This window comes from Acipenser ruthenus, chromosome 10 (genome assembly GCF_902713425.1).
Source record: "Acipenser ruthenus chromosome 10, fAciRut3.2 maternal haplotype, whole genome shotgun sequence".
Lineage (NCBI taxonomy): Eukaryota > Metazoa > Chordata > Actinopteri > Acipenseriformes > Acipenseridae > Acipenser > Acipenser ruthenus.
Window position 1 is genome coordinate 8,260,057 of NC_081198.1, and position 21,091 is coordinate 8,281,147.

Below are 21,091 nucleotides of genomic sequence, written 5' to 3' on the forward strand. Positions count from 1 at the left end.
ATAATTCTCACCATTCCATTTTCCGCAGTCAGGTCCAGTGCTCTCTCTGTGGATGTCGACGCTGCTGGGTCACTGTCACTGTTAAAAGGGACTGTTGGGTTCGGATCACTATCCTCTTTCACTTTGAAAGATACAGACAAGGAGCCTAGATGATGAGACTGGGAAGGGTGATAAGGGTGGTGGTGGTGGTGGGGAGGTTGGGGGTGGTAATGTTAGAAAGACACTTGCATGAGCAAATTGGTGCTGTAATGGTGATACTCTGTACAGTACAAGGGGAAATACGGTAATAGAACAGATCACTACCATACCTCTGTCATTCCATTTTCTGTTTTCTTGGAGACTGAAGGCTCGGTTGTCATAGAAACTGAGCTAGGCCTCTCAGTGTCAGCCTTTTTTAACAGAGTGGCTGGGACTCCCCTGGGACCTTTGGATGGTAAGTTCTTTTTATATTTGCCTGTTTTTAAAAATAACATAAAAAACTTTGAAAGTTCCACCAAAAAAGAAGCTGAATCAACACATCAGACTATTTATTGGGGTAAAATATTCATTTCTTGAGGATTAATTTCCTACCTTCCACTGAGCAGACTGGGGTTATGGTATCAACTTCGTCGGTTGTATCATGGAGGGTGATTCTGATGGGAAACAATTAAATTCACATATTTGTCCAATTTCCAATTTCCAGTGATATGTAGGCTTTTCCATCACTGTTTCTGATCACTGTGAGAAATGTCTTTGTGTCCCAGGGCTGGCACACCACAGAGGAAATGCCCTACCTGTCCCCAGAAGATCCTTTGGGCTTCCAGTATCCCAACATCCAATCCCACTCCAGCAGGGTCAGATCCACATAAAAGTAGTGTTCATTTATGTGTCTCCCTCTGTGCACCACCAGAGAGCCATTGGGCACTGTTGAAGAAGGAAAGATTTAAAAAAAACAAACAAAAAAAAACAACATTTTATTTTGATGTACGCACAACTGTATTGGTTTATTTTCTTTGCTTTCTTTAAAATTCCTACAAATCTCAGTACTCATTTACGTCCTCACCAAACATCACCTACAGTAATGGGATGTCATGTTTGATGCTCATTCAGAAGCACTTTCCCCTTCTGAGACTCAGCAAATACAAATCAGATCTTGGTTTCTATTGTTGCTTTAACTTTTTTGTGTTCTTGATGGTTTTCTGTCAAAATATTTGCTATTTCACATTAACATTTCATTGCAATCATCACCTTCATCCTCCACAGCTCCTCCTAAGCTGAACCAGAAATGAAAGGATACAAAATGACCCTAAATCTGTGGAACAAGGATCCTCCACCTATTGAAAATGTAAGGCAAATTGGTAAGAATAACAGGCAAATTGGGGCCTGCCTACCTGCAACAGTATCCATTTGAATGTGTGCAAGGTTGGCTTCTGGGAGTGCAAGGATTCGTCCCACATTGTGCTGTCCGAGAAGAACTGCATCTCCTAACTCTAAAAACAAATCAATAAAAAAGATGCAGGGTATTTTTTTTCCAGTTTGAAAACTAATTAGCAACAAGATATAGTTGACACTTTTGACAAGATTGTTTGCTTTCAAACACTTCACTGGTTAATTAACTACAGAAGTTCCAAGTAAATAATTATATCAGTGTTACTAATATACTCATACCTCAAGGTAAATTTCCAAGGTTCTCTTAGCGCTGTTACAGGAAGACATTAAGCAATGGTACCTGGAATAATGATGTGATCTGCAGCTCCAGAAAACTGACCCCAAGCTTGTTTCTTCATCCATGTTGAGTTCCGAATTCTGGAAAAAGAAGCTTCATTTAAATTTTTACCATGTTCCTCATCTGTTAAGAAAGCAGCCATTTCTAGTGACTGAGAGCCAAATCATGAATGTCATTGTTTCTGGATCTGCTCCACTAGAGGTACCAAGACAGAGAACACCAGAAGTCTTCTATTCATGTCAAAATATTGATGCTACTAACCCCTGATGTAATGTTTCACTGGACTGGAGAATGGCAGAGAAAGCTCTACGGGGTAACACATTTCTGGCCTGCAAGGAAAAGGAAACAATACTGTTTCATTCACTGTATTGTGTTCTGTTTTGCTCCTGTGTATCTACCATTCATCCCAGATCTTGAATCACTTGTGACCTGAGCCTAACCCAAGCATCCAAACAGCTCTCCTAGCCATTTTGCTACCTATTATTAATGTAGCTGTAATACTGTGTACAGTGTGAACCCAGCATGCTCTGTTCAGCACGCTCTGAGCCACACTAATTCACTGAGCTGTACTCACAGACAGGATGAAGGATTCCTGGATGCTGTGGGAGGGGTTGGCACTGAGGTGAAGCTGGCTGCTGTGAGACTCCTGGATCTGGCGGGTGATGTACTCTGAGGCAAGCTCCACAGCCTGCCCCGTGCCTTGCTGTAAGATTGTAAGAAACAGATATAAGCTGTGTTTGTCCACACAAAAAAAGTATTTTATATTACTGGTATAATTAAAAAATCCCAATCCTATATTAAAATCGACATTTACTAAGTGGTAGAGAGAAGAGTTGATTCATTCAACATGAAAACGTTACTTCTCCAAAGTGATTAAAATTGTGTACCTTCTGACTGGCGCTCCTCTGCATCATGAGAGTAACCTTCTCGGCTGTACATTGATCCCCTGTGGCCAGTGTGAGAAGCTGTCCCACTCTGCAGTCACTCCTGATGAAGGTGTAAAACGCGGGGACAACCGCAAACAGAACGGCTACCTCTGAGGCCAGTAAAGTCTGGAACCGTTTGTGACTGAAAAAACATGTGGAGATGGGTGATGGGTGAGTGGTAGATACTAGATAACACACTAAGGGATGATAGAAACCTGTAGCCCACAGTAACATGGAGGAATAGAACCCTTTCTCATATAATTGACTGTGATACTGAAAGGCATACCTGGAATTTCTGTACTTCCTGACAAGCAGCTGTTGGTTCCTCTGATCGCAGACGCCCCCTTTGATCATTTCCGTAAGCAGGAAGTAGAGACACAGGAATAGCTGGTCATATAGGCTTCCATCCTGAGAACAGCACCCAAGATATCAGTTGTGGACATGACATATAGTACTTAATACATAGACTAATGAAATTACGCAAATCGTCCGTGGAGGGCCATTATTGGTATATGTCAATGGATTTGGTAGTTTGTTACTAAGCTTTGAAAAACAGCCCCTTATTGTGAATTGTTACAGTGTTCACCATTACAGGCCACTGTTTAAGCAAAATCAGAAGTGAGTAAATAAGAGACAGGGGTTACAATACTCTGCATCTCTAAAGGCTGAGTGTAGACGGCATGTGAATGTCGGGTAGATGAAGGGTGGCCACCTGTCACGATGAACTGAAATGTGAAACAGATGTACCAGCTGCACTTCCCTAAGCCAAGGTCAAGCACCAAGATTAGAGGTCAAACGATGCGCTTGTTATTACAAGCAGGCTTTACAGTGACAACAAAAGCCCCCAGGCATTTGGTGATAAACCCAGCACAGCCTGCTTTGATAGAAGGCTCCACAGCACAAACTCTAATAAGAAGTGGTTTACAGAAATAACACAATTATCCCGTGTAAGCTGGTAATATTTGTACTATTTAAGAATAAATCTTTCTCCTTATTGACAATGTTTTGCCTCACAAGGTCCCAACCCATATCAACTCTCAGATGAGTCCACACTGTAGTTTTACCATGTGGACTGCTTCACACATCTGTCATGATAAGTATAAATTGATAGTCATTTTCCTAGAAGCCTTAACAACTAATTTGACATTTCTTTGAGTGACACTAATGTAAAATTACCTTCTGGATTTGCTTCACTTTTTATGCACTTTTATTTTTAACATCCACTGGAACAAGCTTAGTAAATTCGACCCAGTGCTTTGTATTACTAGCTTCAACTGACTAAGGCCACAGATTAAGGCAAAAATACAAATCACCCATGTGAAAAATACTGGTATTCTATGGCATTAACTAGAAAGTTATATGCATGTTGTAGTACTGTATATTTGACAATACTGTATTCCATAGTGAATTTTTCAACATTATTATAATGTTTTAATTACTTGTATGGTAAAAGATATAGCTTTATGTTGCTGTATGTCAGATTTTACAAATGTAAGAGGTTAACATTGGTGCCTCAAATGTCAGAAAAGAACAAGTATTTCTTTTCATCCACGGGCCGCTGAGCCACGCTGAAAATCATTATCAATGAGTGCCACCTGGTGGTAGTAAGTCAATATAAAATTATAGTAACATTTATCTATTTTGAGACATAATTGAATTGATCAAAATTGAGACACATTATAAACAGGTCATTTTTATGGGCAGTTACAGAAATTGCTCCACAAAAGTTTGCTTTGTGCAAGCTGGCCCAGAACAAAAATGCTAACATTAACACAGTTGACAACGATGTGTTGATATTTGGGATTTGGGCAGGTCACAAAGCCCTACAAGTTTTCACAGATCAGTTCACACCCTGGAATTCTGGTGCAGCGCTCAGTAAGAAGTGAATCAATAAGATTAAAAAAACCAAACAAGAGTTTGTTTGTAGTTCATAATATTGTTTACATGCAGTGTTCTGTAAATAAGTACAGGAGAAGTACAGATATGTCTTTACAGGTTTGCATACACAGACACAAGTTCTTGCCTGTCAACCACAAGTAAATATTTGCTGAGGCACAGCAGTTTGCAATACTGATAGGTACAGTGTTTTTAGTATTTATCCATAGCTATTGAAACGCAAGTTCCAACTGACTGGAACTCAGAGCTGCTTGAGAGATGTTTCTAGATATCCTATACAAACACATTAACAACACCTGTACAGTGAGTTACATTAGAACATTTGATTCAGCTTTTACTGCACTAAAGGGGTAAGCTGGGTTAATTGCTCCCTGGATGCAATCTGTCCATTGAAAGCTGCCTTCACCTTCCTTAAAGTGACCATGGCAGATAGTCCCCATTATAGTTTTAATCCCAACTATATAAAAACAAATGCACTCTAAATATCCAACAAGTTCGGTCACCTATAAAAAGTCAATCCCCACTGGATGCTTTTTGAATTCTTGCTATCAAACAGTTCAGTTATGACTACACTGTTCGAAAGATAAGCCTAACCATTTGATTGAATTATTGCCTGGTATTTGATTGGACACATCATAGTTGATTGTTATCCCAGAAGAGCAACGCTGTATTTCTTATAGCTGTATAAATGTTAAGCTGTCTAAAGAAACCTAGATTTTATTTATGATTGATATTATGTGCTAAATACACAGAATGTGTTTAAAAAGTTTTGTTTTTTAATACTAATTATTATTTGGCACTGCCTGCTAAAATGTATTACTGCTTTATTATATTATATTTGTTCTATTTATCATTAAAACAAAAACCACTACCTTTGTAAATCAGTGGACACATAAGCCTGAGGAAGCTTGACACTAATGAACATCAATGAGCTTGTCACCTGTTTACTGTCCTTGTCCAGCTTGACTGCTCCAACCAGCAGAGCCACAATGTTGACCCTTTGTCCAGGGGTCAGCAGGAACATGTCAGGGGTGAAGACATTCCTAAATATCCCAATCAAAAAAGGCAGTGAGAAAAAAAAAAAAAAAATACAAACACTGGCATGTCCAGTGAACTAATATCAAAATTCAAGAAGAAAAGAGCTAACATCAATAAACCAGGACAATAAAAAAAAGTTCTAGGTTATCACACACTTAATTTGAGGATAAGGTGGTTGGACAGTATATACAACTTCTTACGGCTAGCCATGTGGCAGCTGTCTTGGAGATAAGGGGTGGTCCATCTCACATGAACTTCCAGCTGTGATTCAGGTGTAAGAAGTCACAACATAAACCAATCAGATCAAATAAGACCTTTACCCAATCCTGTTTAGACTGGTGATCCTCAGAGTGTCTTGAATTAGCTCCAGTGGGAGGGAGAACTCCAGGGTGGCCTGTTCACAATAGAGGACAACATACCATTAGCACCAGCTATTATGTAAGGGATAAACAACATTAAGTGGTCAATTGGTGAAATTAATCCACTCTTTTTGTGTGTCGTTTGACATGAAAACCGTTGATTATTCGAACACAGATTTAAACACTTTGAGATGTTTATTCCATTTCTAAATTACCTCATATTCATTGCCATATGCCATTCATATTCTACCTCTTCTGGCATTTAATCCATGATAGCATTAACAATTTAATTAATTTTCAGATGATATTGGGGTTTACATGCAAACCTTTTAAACCACAACGTCCACAAACATGCTATAAAATAAAATACTATGCATGAAAATACATATAGCACTTCAAAACCTGGGGACATATATGTACGAGTATATATAAACAGAAAGCAATGGATTCTGCCTTTGACTCTTGCCTTGACAATGCCCAGCCATGCATGCATGCATTCATGTCATTGTAAATGGACAGCTCCATTGGATGCTGTTGTATATCAATATAGCCCTGATGCACAGAGAAATTACTGGTGATCACTCAGATGATCGCAGTTCATCTTTAAAGAGATTCTCTGACAAGCTGATCCCACACCTGGACACTACAGCTACGACCAAACGTTTTGCATCACTTAGAATTTTAGGATTGAGACATAATAACAAATAAAAAATAAACAATTTGAACATAATTTAGATCTTTTATTTAACATCATGTTATCAAAGAAACTACAAAATGAGATCGCAAAAGTCTACCGGAAGCCATAACAGTAGTACAGTATTTCATATCAGTTTTCGAAATGTCACAATTTTCAATTTTGGGCAGTTTTTCGTTAAGTATATGGAAATAAGTAAAGCGGCTTGTAATTCAATATGTTAGCGTAACATTATTCCACAGGTTTCATTCGACTTTATGAAGCAAAATTAGTTAATTATATAGGGTGATGCAAAACTTTTGGTCATAGCTGCGTATTTGGCCATAACTTCCTACTTACTTAGTGTCTTTTTGAGCACTGTATTTAAAGGCTTTACATATATTTCCCAAGCTTGCAAAGGACTAGTGTAACGGGTAGTATTGTATGAAGCACTTTGCCATTACAGATTTTGTTCCCTGTTGTGAGATGAGATGAGGTTAAAAGCATTATAACCACAAATATAGAGGAGCACAGCTCTTTGCATAGTGGTTAGACGCTCTCTTGTGGTGTGTGAGGCTGCTGGTTCACTCATCCTCTGCCCTGTTACAGTAGCCCAAATTAAATAAGAATGCCAGTATTCTGGAGCAGAATTTACCATCAGAATCAACAGCAGCATGTTGCACTTGTCCCTCTCCTTGTCTCTAACTGTCATCAGTTCCAGCAAAGAGCCTGAGATCGTCTCCTCCAGGTCACTTCTATAAGGGAAGAGAACACTGGAGTTCACAGGAGAAAGGCCATGTTAATGGATGCAACAGACTGAGTTTTGACAGCACCTGCTTTTCATCACTCCCACAATAGACGAGAAAATGTATAATATATTAAACTGTTATCTGAGCCCCAAGGATTGAATAACTGCTGCGTATGTGATGCCTTGCAATAATGTATACAATATTCACTGCCAAAATACTATAATTCCCCAAACCACATGAATATATGAGTGTTGAAGTTTTTGGCTGTACTATAGAATATCATAATATTTTTTCATATGGATTCAAAACCCAGTACAGGGCCTAACTCATGTATTTTTTTTTTTCATAGGAAGTATTACTGGAAATTTTGAGGGGGAAATTATAAGCAAATATCAAAATTTCCCTAGAAGTATTTTGTTTTTCTCTGTTAACTTATTCGGGCTGTGTGTTAAATACAATATATACCTAAAAAGGCACGTTTTAGGCTATATCTGTGTATCTTTGTACTGAGATAACTGGACCCCAATGGACAAATAAATTCTAAATCTAGAAAAAATAAATAAAAGCACACAATAAAAACTCGCAGTCACTCACTGACACCGACTGACCCTTTTTGAATAATAAAGTTTGAAAGCAAAAACAACACAACAGTAAAAAGGCAATTCAGGCAGTTACTAGGGCTGCTCATCCCTGGTGCTGTACTCAACCTATTTCTTATCTCTGTCCATTTATTGCTCTTCTATGACCTCCTCTACTTATACCCCTCCCCCTCTTTTTCGTTTCCTAGACAACGGCCTAACAAAGCCATCATTTTACCAATTTCCACAGAAACAGGTGCTGGCACAATGGCCGCTTCCTTCTAGGCTGAAAGGGGAGGTTAGGAGAGGTTCATGGGAACCTGGGCGGACAATCTCGCGCCTGTCCAAGTGTCGTTCCTCTGCTCGCACATAAAAGGAGACTAATTTGTTGTCGCTGTGTTCCCAGGGGGGGGTTTTGACAAGCCTCCATGCCAGTGAGCGATATTAAAATCTGCTCCTGATAGGTCCACTCTGACAAGTCTTGTTTTTTTTTTTCCCTTACGGCTGACGCAGTCCGAAGCAGAAACAAAACCGTTGTGTCATGCCTTCAAGATGTTTCAATTTAGCTTTCAGTAAGAGCCCCCACATCCCTGTTTTTTTTTTCTTCTTAAAGGGACATTTTGGGCATCACATGTTAGCCACTGATGTCTGCCCTACAACACCCCTCCTCCCTCCCACCTTTGTGTCTCAGACAAACTTTCTTCCTAAAACTTATAAACTTCTACAGTCAGTTGACCATGTTGTAGAGTTAAATTACCTGTTAAATATGTAGTTGCTCAAAATGGGGGTTTTATATCTACCTATCTACGTAGATATTTAGCAAGAGACCAGCAAATGTGTTTTTTTTAACTGCAGTACGAAGTAATTATCTAATGAATGTATAGAAAGAAACTTTTAATAAATGAGTCAATCCACTTATTCATATTAAACCACAAATTCAACAATAATTCATTGTGACAGTGTCAACATGAACATACTGTGTGTTGATAGCATCATTATTTTAATGTTTACTTTTTTATACACATTCAATAAGAATTAAACTATTTATAGTAGCACTTCATATATGTTTCATTGTTATTAATGGAAAGCATTACCGGTATCTATTCAAAACTAAATACCCTGCATATTTTTACAGGCAGATTTTTCTGCTAAGGAAAGGGGTCGGGGCTCAGCGTGGTTTTTAAATGTAGCAGAAGGGGACATGTTACACTGTCAGGGGCTTTCAGCATTTTTTTTCTTTGAAAAGCAAGTCTTCCATAATCCTTCTTTGGGCCACAGGCTCCAGTCACTAAAACATTTTTACAAAAGGGATAATAAGACATTTTCACAAGAGGCTTAAGGCTGGGATCGAAAAAAAAATCAACTGCCTTGTAAAACTCTCTGTAAACATTCCATTGAGTGGGAAGAGAATGGGGCTGTTAGTCCGTGCACTATTCAGGGGAAGGCTGCATGTCCTGTCAGTCAAGCAGGCGTGAGATTAGCAGAGAAAACTTTGTAGAAAATACACACACACACACACACACACGCACACACACACACACACACACACACGCACACACACACACACGCACGCACACACACACAGACATTCAATTTGAGCCTCTCTGTCTGCAAACTTTTTCATTAAAATTCAGAGGTCCGGCTTTGTTTGTATGAGAACAGCCTGGCTTCTGAAAGAACCACACACTCCCAGCCCCAGAAATACATCCAGCACTGACAATGAGAGAGGCCTGCTCATTATAGGGAGCTGACAGCATGATGCTGGGGGGTTTAAGTAGATGTCAAACTGTAAGGGTGGGGGGTTCTGTACAGTTTGGGGACATTAAAAACGACATTAACCTTTACCCTTTACCAGTAACTCTTCAACCAGGTTGCTGTCCATAATGACGACTTACAGCAACCCTATTGTTAAAGTGATTATCAATCAGTTTTTATATAAGAAATCTGGGAGTGATCTTTGACCCTGATGTTGAGCCACACATAGTGACCATAGAACATTCCAACATCTACATACAAATGTGACTTGTCTTGATGATAACACTGTGAAAAGGTACCTCTTGTTTGTTCATTTCCAAGCCCCCAGGACATTATAACAATAAATGAAAGCGAGCATTCAGTGCATATTTGTTACAATGAGTGATTGATTTAAACAAGGACAACAAGATTTGTCTGTAGCACAGTTACTTCTTGGCTAAATAGGTCTTGGCTAAACAAAAACCTGTAAACAAGAGAGATAAAATAAGCAAACAAATATCTGATCCTGGTTGTTGTAGTCATGGTGCCCTTCAGAGACTTATTTGTTAAACTTTAAGTATTTTTATTTTCTGATCTTGCTGCAAACACACTATTATTCATAGTACAAAAGAACACATCTTTGGAAACTGTGCATCATTTTAACAGGAAAACACATGCATATGATTGTGTTTGACTAAGGGAAATGCAAAAGACTGTTCCATGTAGAGCAGCAATGGAAAGACCCCTACTGTACCTTTCCATATAGAATAACTCAAGCACCAAATCCTCCTGCAGGTTGAAAGCCAGGTACTTCAATCTTCGTTTGTCTGTTTCTGGAAATAAATCAACACTCTTATCACTGCAAAAACATGTTATCATTGTTATGTCTTAAAAAGGAATGCCTACAATACAAAAAGCAGAACATTCATTTTGATTTTGCTCTTAAGGATTACTGAAAATCCTACTTACCCACATTTTGTGTCTCTTTGAAAGGGAATCTTTTCATAAAGTGAAGAGTCTGTTAATAAAATAAAAAGCCGCACTTGTTTAATGGTTTTTTTTTGTGTGTGTGCATATTGTCTGTATTTAAAAAGAGATATTCAAATCAAACAGTAAACCGCAGGTGACACACATGGAATACTTCAGCACTGTCACTTATATAAATCAAATTGAATATTAGTAAAAGTAGTTTCAATAAGTCACAGATATAAGAACATGTTGTTGGGGTTTTGTGTGTGTGCGTGTGTGCATTTTTATCCTAAGTGCCTCATTTTTAGATAACCTGATAAAGTTTACATGGAAAGTTTCCCTCGATAAATGTTTCAATCCATTTATAGCTTTTATATCTTAAAACAAATAATCCTGTATTCCACAGAGAACAAGTTCAATGTTCTGAACCTTTTATAATAATTTAGGTCATCTTGGGCTGTACATATATCCAATTAGATTTGTATTCTATAAAGACTGAAACAGCACTTACTCTTTCTCCATAAGGACAGGTGTGAGCCAGGTTCTTTCTGTGGGTCGGTATGAATTGATCTTTCCCAAGCTTATGCCTCTGTGAAACAATAGCAATACTATTTGTGCTTTCAGTGTTTATGTGAATTACCCAGTTCTAAGTTTCAGCTATTCTCTGCTTTGTGTAATACAGTTTCACAACATAATCACAATATAATCAGGTTTCAGGAAAAAAAAAGTTGGCTACTGTGCCACATAAGTTGTTTAACTTTTTTGTCAGGCAAGAGTGAATTAAGAACCACTGAAAACCAGTGCAGCTGTTAAGGATTTGGATAACTCCTATTCCTGTTTGTGTGGTGCACATGTCATCCTGCTGTGCTGTGGAGAAATGAAACTATAATCAAACCTACCACAGGATGCTCACTCAAAGCTGAATCTTGAAAAAACAGAGCAATTTGAAGCCTCTCATTGGAGGAGACAAAATGGCCGTCAACCATCCAGGCATTCGATACACAGTCAACCACATGGAGGCGGTCTGTGAAAACATTTACATTGAATAAAATGGAATGGGGTAGGAATTAATAAGGACTCAAATGTCTCCTTCACCAAAGCGGTCAAGAAGATATAAAATGAAAGCACACTAAAGGCCTGTAACAGGGACAAAGTACTGTCACTGGCTTATCTGACGCATACGTGAAGGAGAAGCTGGACACTCTGCCTGTGATGCTGTGTTTATTTTACAGGGAATCGCAGCCATGGATTGGGTGGCTGAGGTTTATTGACCAGCTAGTGGGCGTGTCCTGGCGGAGAGTCTCGCTATAAAAGGGAGCCACTACCACTACCTCAGGGCTGATTAGCCAGAGCATATTGACCTTTGTGACAAAGGAACAAAGGAAACAAAGGAAACCTTGAGGGAAGCCAAACGAGTCACAGGACACCGTGTGTGGAACCCGGACCGTGGTTATACTGTTTATTATAGGAATTTGTTTAGGGGATTTGAAATCTCCCAAGAATACCTTAGGAACCTCACTTTTTAATGGGAACAGCACTCGGCCACCTATAGGCAACTGTATTTTATTAGCTGTATTTTTCCCCCTGTGTATACGTGCCTGTGAGCTGTACCGTCGCTAATGTTTTATTTGGAGGGAAGCCATTGCTGAAGAGAAATCATAGGGTCACATAAATAACAAGTAGTAAATACATTATTTGTTTTGATTAATCTGCAGATACCATGATACTACCGATGATGTGCTTATAGAATCCCAGTTAATATTACTTGTTGTGCAATCTGTTAATTGCCTAAACTTAGAATTCTCCTAAATCAGCTTTGAAGAGACAGGGCTCACAGTGCGGGTCGCTCTCCAGCTTGCTGTTCCCGTACAGCCGCAGATCCAGGATTTGCAGGTGTCGGATTTTCTCCAGCTCCTGCCAGGCCAGCAAGTTGTGGGACAGGTCCAGGGTTCCCAGTGCCATGAATTTACTGAGGCCACCCAAACCCTGAATCTGAAACAGAAACCAGAGACACTGTTTCGAAAATAACAATGTCTGGGAATAATTGTGTGCTTGAGCAAATCTCCTGTATCAAACAGGCCAGATCCATCTGACACACCCGCTGTGGTGTGCTTTTATATTTTAAACTTTAGAGAGCTCAACACATAGATTATTACAGTTTCTTTATTGACAGTCACATGTCAGACAACTTTCTAAAAGCAAGATTTGTAAGGAAGGCACAGATGCAGCACATATATGGAAAACAGAACCATAATATACCATAACACATTACATTGATGTATGGACGATATGTGACCAAGTAACATGTGTATTATTGTTTATTTCTTACAACGACTGCAAAAGTTCAGCTCTCTGGCATCAGCTTTTCAAAACAAATTCTGTAATTTAAGACACCACTAAGACAACTAATGCCCATTAGAAATATCAGTATTTTGATCCTATAGAAAAAATAAAATGGTATTTTGTAGATATGGCAGGTTGCTGGTGCTCACTGAAATCAATGAATAGCTATCTAGCCTCACCTCAGATACTCACCCTGTTGTTGCTCAGGTCTAGTCTCCAGAGCTGTGGGCAGCACTCTAGGCTCTCCACCTCTGTGATGCTATTGCCAGACAGGATGAGAGTCTGCAGGTTCGCACACCAGCCCAGGCCCGCGATCGCACCTGTACAATCCAATTGTTTATTAAACAAGCAACACTTAAGTACAAAAAATAGCTACACAGGCTATTTGAATTTATTTTTTTTTGTTTACAATTCCATTACTACTGTATGATGGATGGTTTTGGATTCAATTGCTCCAGTACTATTATTACCAGTTTTTTCTATATCTGCCTTTACCTGGCTTTGTGCTTGTCTGGAAACTAAAAGCCTTCATGATTACATTCAAATCCTGTGGCCCTGTAAACTATCAACTCTGTCAGCCCCACCTACTCTTTCTATCTATGTGCATGGAGAGCAGGTGGGGTTAGCAGAGATGAAAAGTCACAGTGTCACATGAAAAAGGAATGAAGGAGTCAGAGGTGAAGTATGTCAATGCATATCAAAGCATGAACCAGTTTGATAAAGATGGTTTGGTAAAAGCATTCACAGTGACCTCGTGTACTAAAGGGTACTAATGTAAGAACTGATTTTCAAAACCTAGCAAGTGAATTTTAAATGAATGTACTCACTTTTAATATTTCCAAACTAGGTTAATGTGTTACAGCCTAAAACTACAGTGTTCAAGTGAAGGACATGAAGTATTTTATGTATCTTCTAATATTATTTATGAAAAAATACTTCAATACCGGTTGTACAACTAAAGCACCAAGCTTTGAAAACCAGGCCAGTTGGCCAGTTATCAGACATGAAGTGACAGAAGTGCTTGTGGATTAGTCTCGTAACACTGCAAAGCTAGTTCACCATCCTGTCCAAGTGTTTCTGGCCAGGGCTGTTGGCCGGGATAACTTTAAGAAATGGGAAGCCAGCAGCTCTTGGCTCAAGCTAACCCTTTGCCCCAGCTGCTCAGTCCTATTATAAATATGATTGAGAGATCTTGCTGCAGCAGTGATGGCAGTCTGGTTGTTTTCCAACTGAAGCAAGCAAAAAAAAGTACTGTAAAGTGTTTCAATTGGCTTCAGCATCACATGTTACTGCTAATGCTACTTCCCACTCTGTGATCTGGTTACTTCTTTATAAAGGTCTAAATTATAGGATGCTGTTATGAGGAGAGGGATGGAGGGTATTCCAAAATCAACAGGGGTGTCAAACTCCAGTCCTCGAAGGTTGTAGGGTCTTCTAGTTTTCATTCCAACTTAAGCTCTCAGTTAACATAATTGAGCTAATTATTTGTTCAATTAGACATATCTAATATTTTTCAAGGTCTTTTACAGTTTATGGTTTACAAAATGCACTTGATTCAAGGTACACGACCTATGAAAAATTTTGAAGCCTGGAGAGAAGTGTTAAATGTGTCCAATTAATCAAATAATTAGACCAATTAAGTACTTGAGGGCTCGGGTAGAACGAAAGCCAGAAGACACTGCGGCCCTCCAGGAACTGAGTTTGACACCCCTGATCTATAACAAGTTAAGCTTAAAGATGAGTAGATGAGAGAACCAAATCAATCACAGTGTGAAGCATGGCCAAGCTCCTACTTATGGGACAAACTAGGTACTGATAGTAGGCCACTTAGTTTTCTGCTTGAAATGTCACTGGAAGTAAATCGTATTTGATATATCACAGTTTCAAGCATTAGAAACCATTTGCCATGGGCCAGTTACTGCACAATTTATAAATGGGACCAGTTTGTGACACATGCCCCAGGCCAGTTACTTTCACTAATGCCCTGGTGATGCCCTGATTTTGTGCCCTCGGTCAGTTAAAAAAAAAAAAAAAAACAGAGAGATTGTGACATCACAAGTTTGTGTGTGTTGGCCTGAGGCCCAAATTGCCCTTGGGTCAGTTTCAATCTATGACATCACCCAAGAGCCTAAAGAGAACATGTAGTAATTTGATTACAGTGGTGATATGATCTTCAGCGCGTTTTACCGGCTGGTTGTATTTCAGTAGTTATCTGTGAAATACCCGTTTCTAGTCAAATAGCGGCCTCTAGCTTGCAAAAGATACAAGACAAGTTAACCAAACACCATGTGGTATTAGCTTCATTTATACCAAATAATTATTAATTAACAGAGTTATTATTATTTCTTGCCAACAAAATAATACTAACTGTACAGAATATGTGTGAACAATGTAAGCTTCAATACTAATAGTTGTATAAATAATAATAATAATAATAATAATAATAATAATAATAATAATAATAATAATAATAATAATAATAATAATAAAGCTTTATTTATATAGTGCAATTCATGTGCAATACAGCTCAAAGCGCTTTACAAGCAGAATAAAACACAGAAACAAAAAAGTACAATTATTTAAAGCAGAAGTAACAACAAAACTCAAACTAAAACATGTTAATATTAAGAAAAAGCAATATTATAAAAAATATGTTTTTAATCGAGATTTAAAAATAACAATTGAGGGTGAATCTCTAATAAAATACGGTATAGCGTTCCAGAGTGTGGGAGCATTAAAACAGAAAGCAGCCTCTCCAATTCTTTTACGATTCACACTCGGAATACACAGGAGGCCAGCATCAGCAGATCTGAGAATGTGTTCCGGGCGGTATGGAATTAGCATGTCATTCAGGTAGTCTGAAGCTAATCCATTCAATGCTTAAATACTAGTCATAGAACTTTAAAATCAATCCTATAACACACAGGAAGCCAATGCAATGATGCCAACACAGGAGTAATGTGAGCCCTTTCTGCACCACATATGTCTTTTCATGAAGTTATTCTATTATTATTAGTTTATTTAGCAGACTTATAGAGACTAGGGTGTGTGAACTATGCATCAGCTGCAGTCATTTACAACTACATCTCACCCAAAAGACGGAGCACAAGGAGGTTAAGTGATTTGCTCAGGGTCACACAATGAGTCAGTGGTTGAGGTGGGATTTGAACCAGGGACCTCTTGGTTACAAGCCTGTTTCTTTAACCACTGGACCACACAGCCTCCGTATTCTAGCAAGAGTAGTGAATGCTGGTTTCTGTGTATAATTTTTCACAGAGGCGAACAACTAATGCTCATATCAAGAATCGTATTTTTGAAATAAAAAAATGTAATTCTTAAAATCAACAATTGAATTACCAATATCAAAATGTATTCTTGATATCAACAACTGAATTGTGGTATCAAAAATGTATTCTTCATGTTAACAATTGAGTTGCAGAAGGCAATATGTATTGTAATTCAATTGTTGATATAAAGAACACATTTTGATACAGGTACTCAAATATCAGAAAAGAGTCTTTAGAAAGCACAGAGTCCAGATGAGCACAACCTTCCTTATAAATATTAAAACAAAAATAATAAAATCACTTACTGATATGACATTGTGATAAATCAAGATACTTTACAGCATTCGGTGGCTTCTGAGAAACAGCACGTAGAAACTAGAACAAATATATGAAAATATAGAAAATATATGAAAATATAGAAAATATAGAAAATAATAACAAATTCAATTGTGTAGCCAAGGTAAAGTGTGTGTCTTTTTACATTTTTCTTTTAATTTTACCTCACTTACTGCAGGACTGCAATCTAACTACTAACAATGCAGTTTTTTTGTCACAATTTACAGTACCTCAATCATTTAAATATGTTACCAGATTAACAACAAAGAATTTGCTTACAGTACAAATGCAGTACAAAAGTATTTACCTGTTGTGTGATTCTCATGATTTGGTTTTGCACTTTTTAATCTAAATGATGAGTTCTTCCTGAATTAGTAAATCAAATGACATTGTTTGTCGCCAGCGAACATGCAGCTAATGAATTTCGTTATTGGCTTTGACAGGGAAACTGTGCTGTTGGTTACAGAGTGCAAATTAAACAAACCAGGCTACCTGTTCCTGTCAAGGAGCTCTCAAACACAGCGCTGTGGGACAGCCTTATCAGAGTCAACACAACAGACAAACAAATCACTCCCTGCCATAACGATCTGATGAGGTATTAATGCAGTGAGATAGCTTACAGAACCCCTTCATAAATCATCTCCTTATCACTTCCATCAGGCTACCATTGGACACATGAGGCTACACACACACACACACACACACACACGCGCGCGCACACACATAAGCACACACACGCGTGCGCGCGCACACATATAAATGAAAATAATGTATCAATGAATGTCTTTATAGGTAAAATGGTTTAAGCATTTAAAACACATGGGATTCCGATTGATTGACGATTTCAAATGTGTGCCCCTCCAGTCTGTAATTTTGTAAAATGACATAATGGCAGTGAATAGATGCTACACTAAAATACCTCCTGCCACCAGAGGTCACCAAAGAAGACAAGGTGCATAAAGTAATAAGCAAGGCCTTATTTTCTTAAAAATGTTTTTGGTATTGAAAATAACAATTATGTTTAACATCATTGTGTTAAACTATTTATGCAAAAACACACAGAACAAGACGTTGAATTGAAGAGATGATTAGAACAACACCCCAACACTCACTTTATCAAAAAACGAGGTACATGAAGGAACATCATTCGAAGCTACCAGGAGACACCCTGAATGTGTCTGTATTCCACATTTAGAACAATGGACCCCAGAGAACACTGTCTTGAGGGTTGGCATTTTGTTCAACATACACCTTCATTGCTTAATATAATTGTATTGATTAAAATGCATTGTACATAGAAGACTATGTGGTCATTAGTGTATCACTAATCTCAGTAAATAAATACTTATTCAGAACACCTTCCACATGTAATCTTTTTAAACCCTTTAATAAGACTATTTAAAGCTAATGAAAGAGGCTCCTTGTTTGCCATTGTTTGTTCAGAAGAGCAATAACAAAATGCATTGTTGTAAAGATACTGTACTGAATAAATGCATTGATAGATACAGTAGTGAGACAGATAATTGTAGGTTTTTTTCTGTGAATGGTCAGCAGATGGCAGAGCTGTCTCATATACTGTATACGAATCCTGTTAGCTGTTTTGTGCAAGAATTCTATTGAAGGAGGTATTCAGGCAACAGTACATATCTAAGGGTCAAATTCACATTTTGTTCTTTAACATTAACTATATTAAGGCATGGCACAGACTGTTCAACAAACGGTTTACATTCCTTTATGGAAACAAAATATACAGTTTTGCAATATACTGAAAAAATATATAAACATTTGTATATTACAATATACTATGGATCAACAAAATGTATATTGTATAATACAGGAATGAAACAATATAGTATGTCAATATTTAAAAATGTATTTGAATATAAGCAATTAGAAATATATATATATATATATATATATATATATATATATATATATATATATATATATACCTAAATATTAAAGCAATAGATTGTGATTAATTCAATATGGCATATTTATATGTTAGAAAGCTGTTGGTAAGTACTGGTAAAACTATATAAAAAAAACTGAAAGAAAACAAAAAAAACAAAAACAAAACAGATCTATAATATAATATATTGTGTGCCAATTACAAAATATAAGTTCATGACACAAAACTGTAAGGGGAAAATACACCACCTACTGCTCAGCAGTGGCAAAAGCTTACAGCACCTGGTATTCCCAGGCGGTCTCCCATCCAAGTACTAACCAGGCTCGACCCTGCTTAGCTTCCGAGATCAGACGAGATCGGGCGTTCTCAGGGTGGTGTGGCCGTAAGCGAGAGAAATTGTCTTTATGTGCTTCTTAAGCACATTTTTTGAAGATTGATTTTAAAAAAATTCACAAGCTGGGAGCAGAACAAGTTTTTCTCTCAAATGGTGGAATTGATTTACTAATAACATTTTACAGAAAATACCTATGCTGCAGCTGATATTTTAATAATAACTAAAGTCTCCAGTTTAACTGCACTATAAAAAAACAGCGTCTCACACAATTGCAGTATAACAACCCATTCATGGATTATACTGACGATTTACAGTATGTTATAAGGTAGATGACATTATTATTATTATTATTATTATTATTATTATTATTATTATTATTATTATTATTATTATTATTACAGATGTTGGTCCTGGAGTTGTCATGGTAACAGAGAAATGACAGTCATTACTTCATTTGAGAGCGAAAGTAGCTGACAGGAAGTACTCTCCCATGGTGCGCACATGACATGCAACACAGAAAGACACAGAGAGATCATCCTCCACTCATCCTCCACTCCAAGCAGGGTATTTCTGAACCCAGGAGACTGTGCAGAGTAAGAATTCACTCACATAACAAGAAAAGCAGAACTTTTGACTACAGGGAAGCTGACTGGGCTGGTCAGCTCCATCTCTGAGGAGTCACATTCTCGATGGGCTGTGTCGGCATGCAACCACAAAGTGACTCAACATCTCGCATGCATAGAGGTCACATACTTTACTAAATGCTCTGGATGGTTTAAATTGATTTCCACAGCAGCACTACAGCACCTATTGTAGAGATAGGCCCTGTCTCCACAATGTGCAAACACAAACCTCACATTGCTGGCACTGGACTGAAATTATAGCTGTATATTTATTAGAGTTAGAATGGTTAGCGTTGGAATGTGAGTTCAATTTGTTTCGGTAAAAGTTTAAGAAAGTCAAGTAGACAAACAATAATGCCTTAATTAATATGAGGATACAGTAGCATATCTTTCGTATAATTGAGTAAGTTATGGATGCTTCATATTTTTATGGGGGGTTTTTTTGTATTAAAGATGTATAAAGGAGTACCCAATGAATTCTTCTAAGAGTTCCAATGGTTTACCATCCTCAGCAGCATAATGCCATTTTTAAGCTTTTGGATAGAGAAGGATCCATTTTTCCATAGCAGCACATCACCCCTCGCACATGCAGTATGCCTGGGCTGTGTTTGATATCGAGCTGAACCAGGTGAACAGCACACTATGCTACAGTAAAAGCTAGTAACTGTTCGTGCTCCTAAGGTGTGTCTTGTCAATGTTGTGTTACTCTGCCATGTGTCCAACAGGTACTTCATGAAGTTTGTGTAGAGTACTTAGAAACCAAAAGAGACAGTGAAGTACACAAACACGTGCTTTACTATAGCATGATTACCAACCACAATTTGCTGATACAGGAGAGTGCTCTGAGATCTTGTGACAAGAAAAAAAAAACTCTCCTAATGTATTATTTCCCCCTGATAATTCGGCATTCCCCTTAAAAGGAAATATTTGTACCATTGGGTGAACATGTGAAGAATGACTCAAAACAGGATTTTCTAAAAAACACATTAAACAAAAAACAAACACTAGTTTTACTGCAGGATTATGTTATCTTGTGTTGATTTGCCATGGTAACAAGTGGATCGTAGTCACAGTTACGTGACAGAGGATATCAGGAGGTGGTTTCCCATGGTACCCACATGCTGAGTGACCAGGAGCTCCTGACCCCTGGACAGGTTATTTTAAACTCTAGAGGAAGTTACTCATATAAAAGGGAAGGGAGAGAGTCAGTGCTAGTCATTCATTCATCGATACAATTAACTAATAATTAACAACATGGTGGTAAAAATGCAAGACATTATCCACGTCAAAGTGCATACAGTTGAATGCAGTTAGACTGCAGTTTATTTAATTGCTGTGTTAGCAGGATCCGTGGTGGTTTGCTCTTTAGCTTGAGGGGAGTGACGGCTGATTGGGACAGGTGTGTATAGAAATCCTAAACTTTCACTTTTCAACTAAACATAGTATAATAGAAAGTGTGTTTTAAATGTTTTTATAAATAAATAAATACAAGTTAAGAAGCATCTTCTGGATGAACTGCAATGATAAATAAACAAAGCTTTACATTAACTAAAAGCAGGGGGCAGTGTTTGACTATAAATGCCACAATGCTTATTCATAACACCGTCGTCATTGAATCTATCATGAATT

At 37.9% G+C, this 21,091-nt stretch overlaps 1 non-coding gene across 1 annotated transcript; it reads right to left on the bottom strand.

Annotated features, from left to right (window-relative positions):
* Positions 1–18,774: 18,774 nt before the first annotated feature.
* Positions 18,775–18,893, bottom strand: LOC131738197 (5S ribosomal RNA). The gene has a single exon (XR_009329761.1). It is a non-coding gene; the product is annotated as a 5S ribosomal RNA (ribosomal RNA).
* Positions 18,894–21,091: the final 2,198 nt, after the last annotated feature.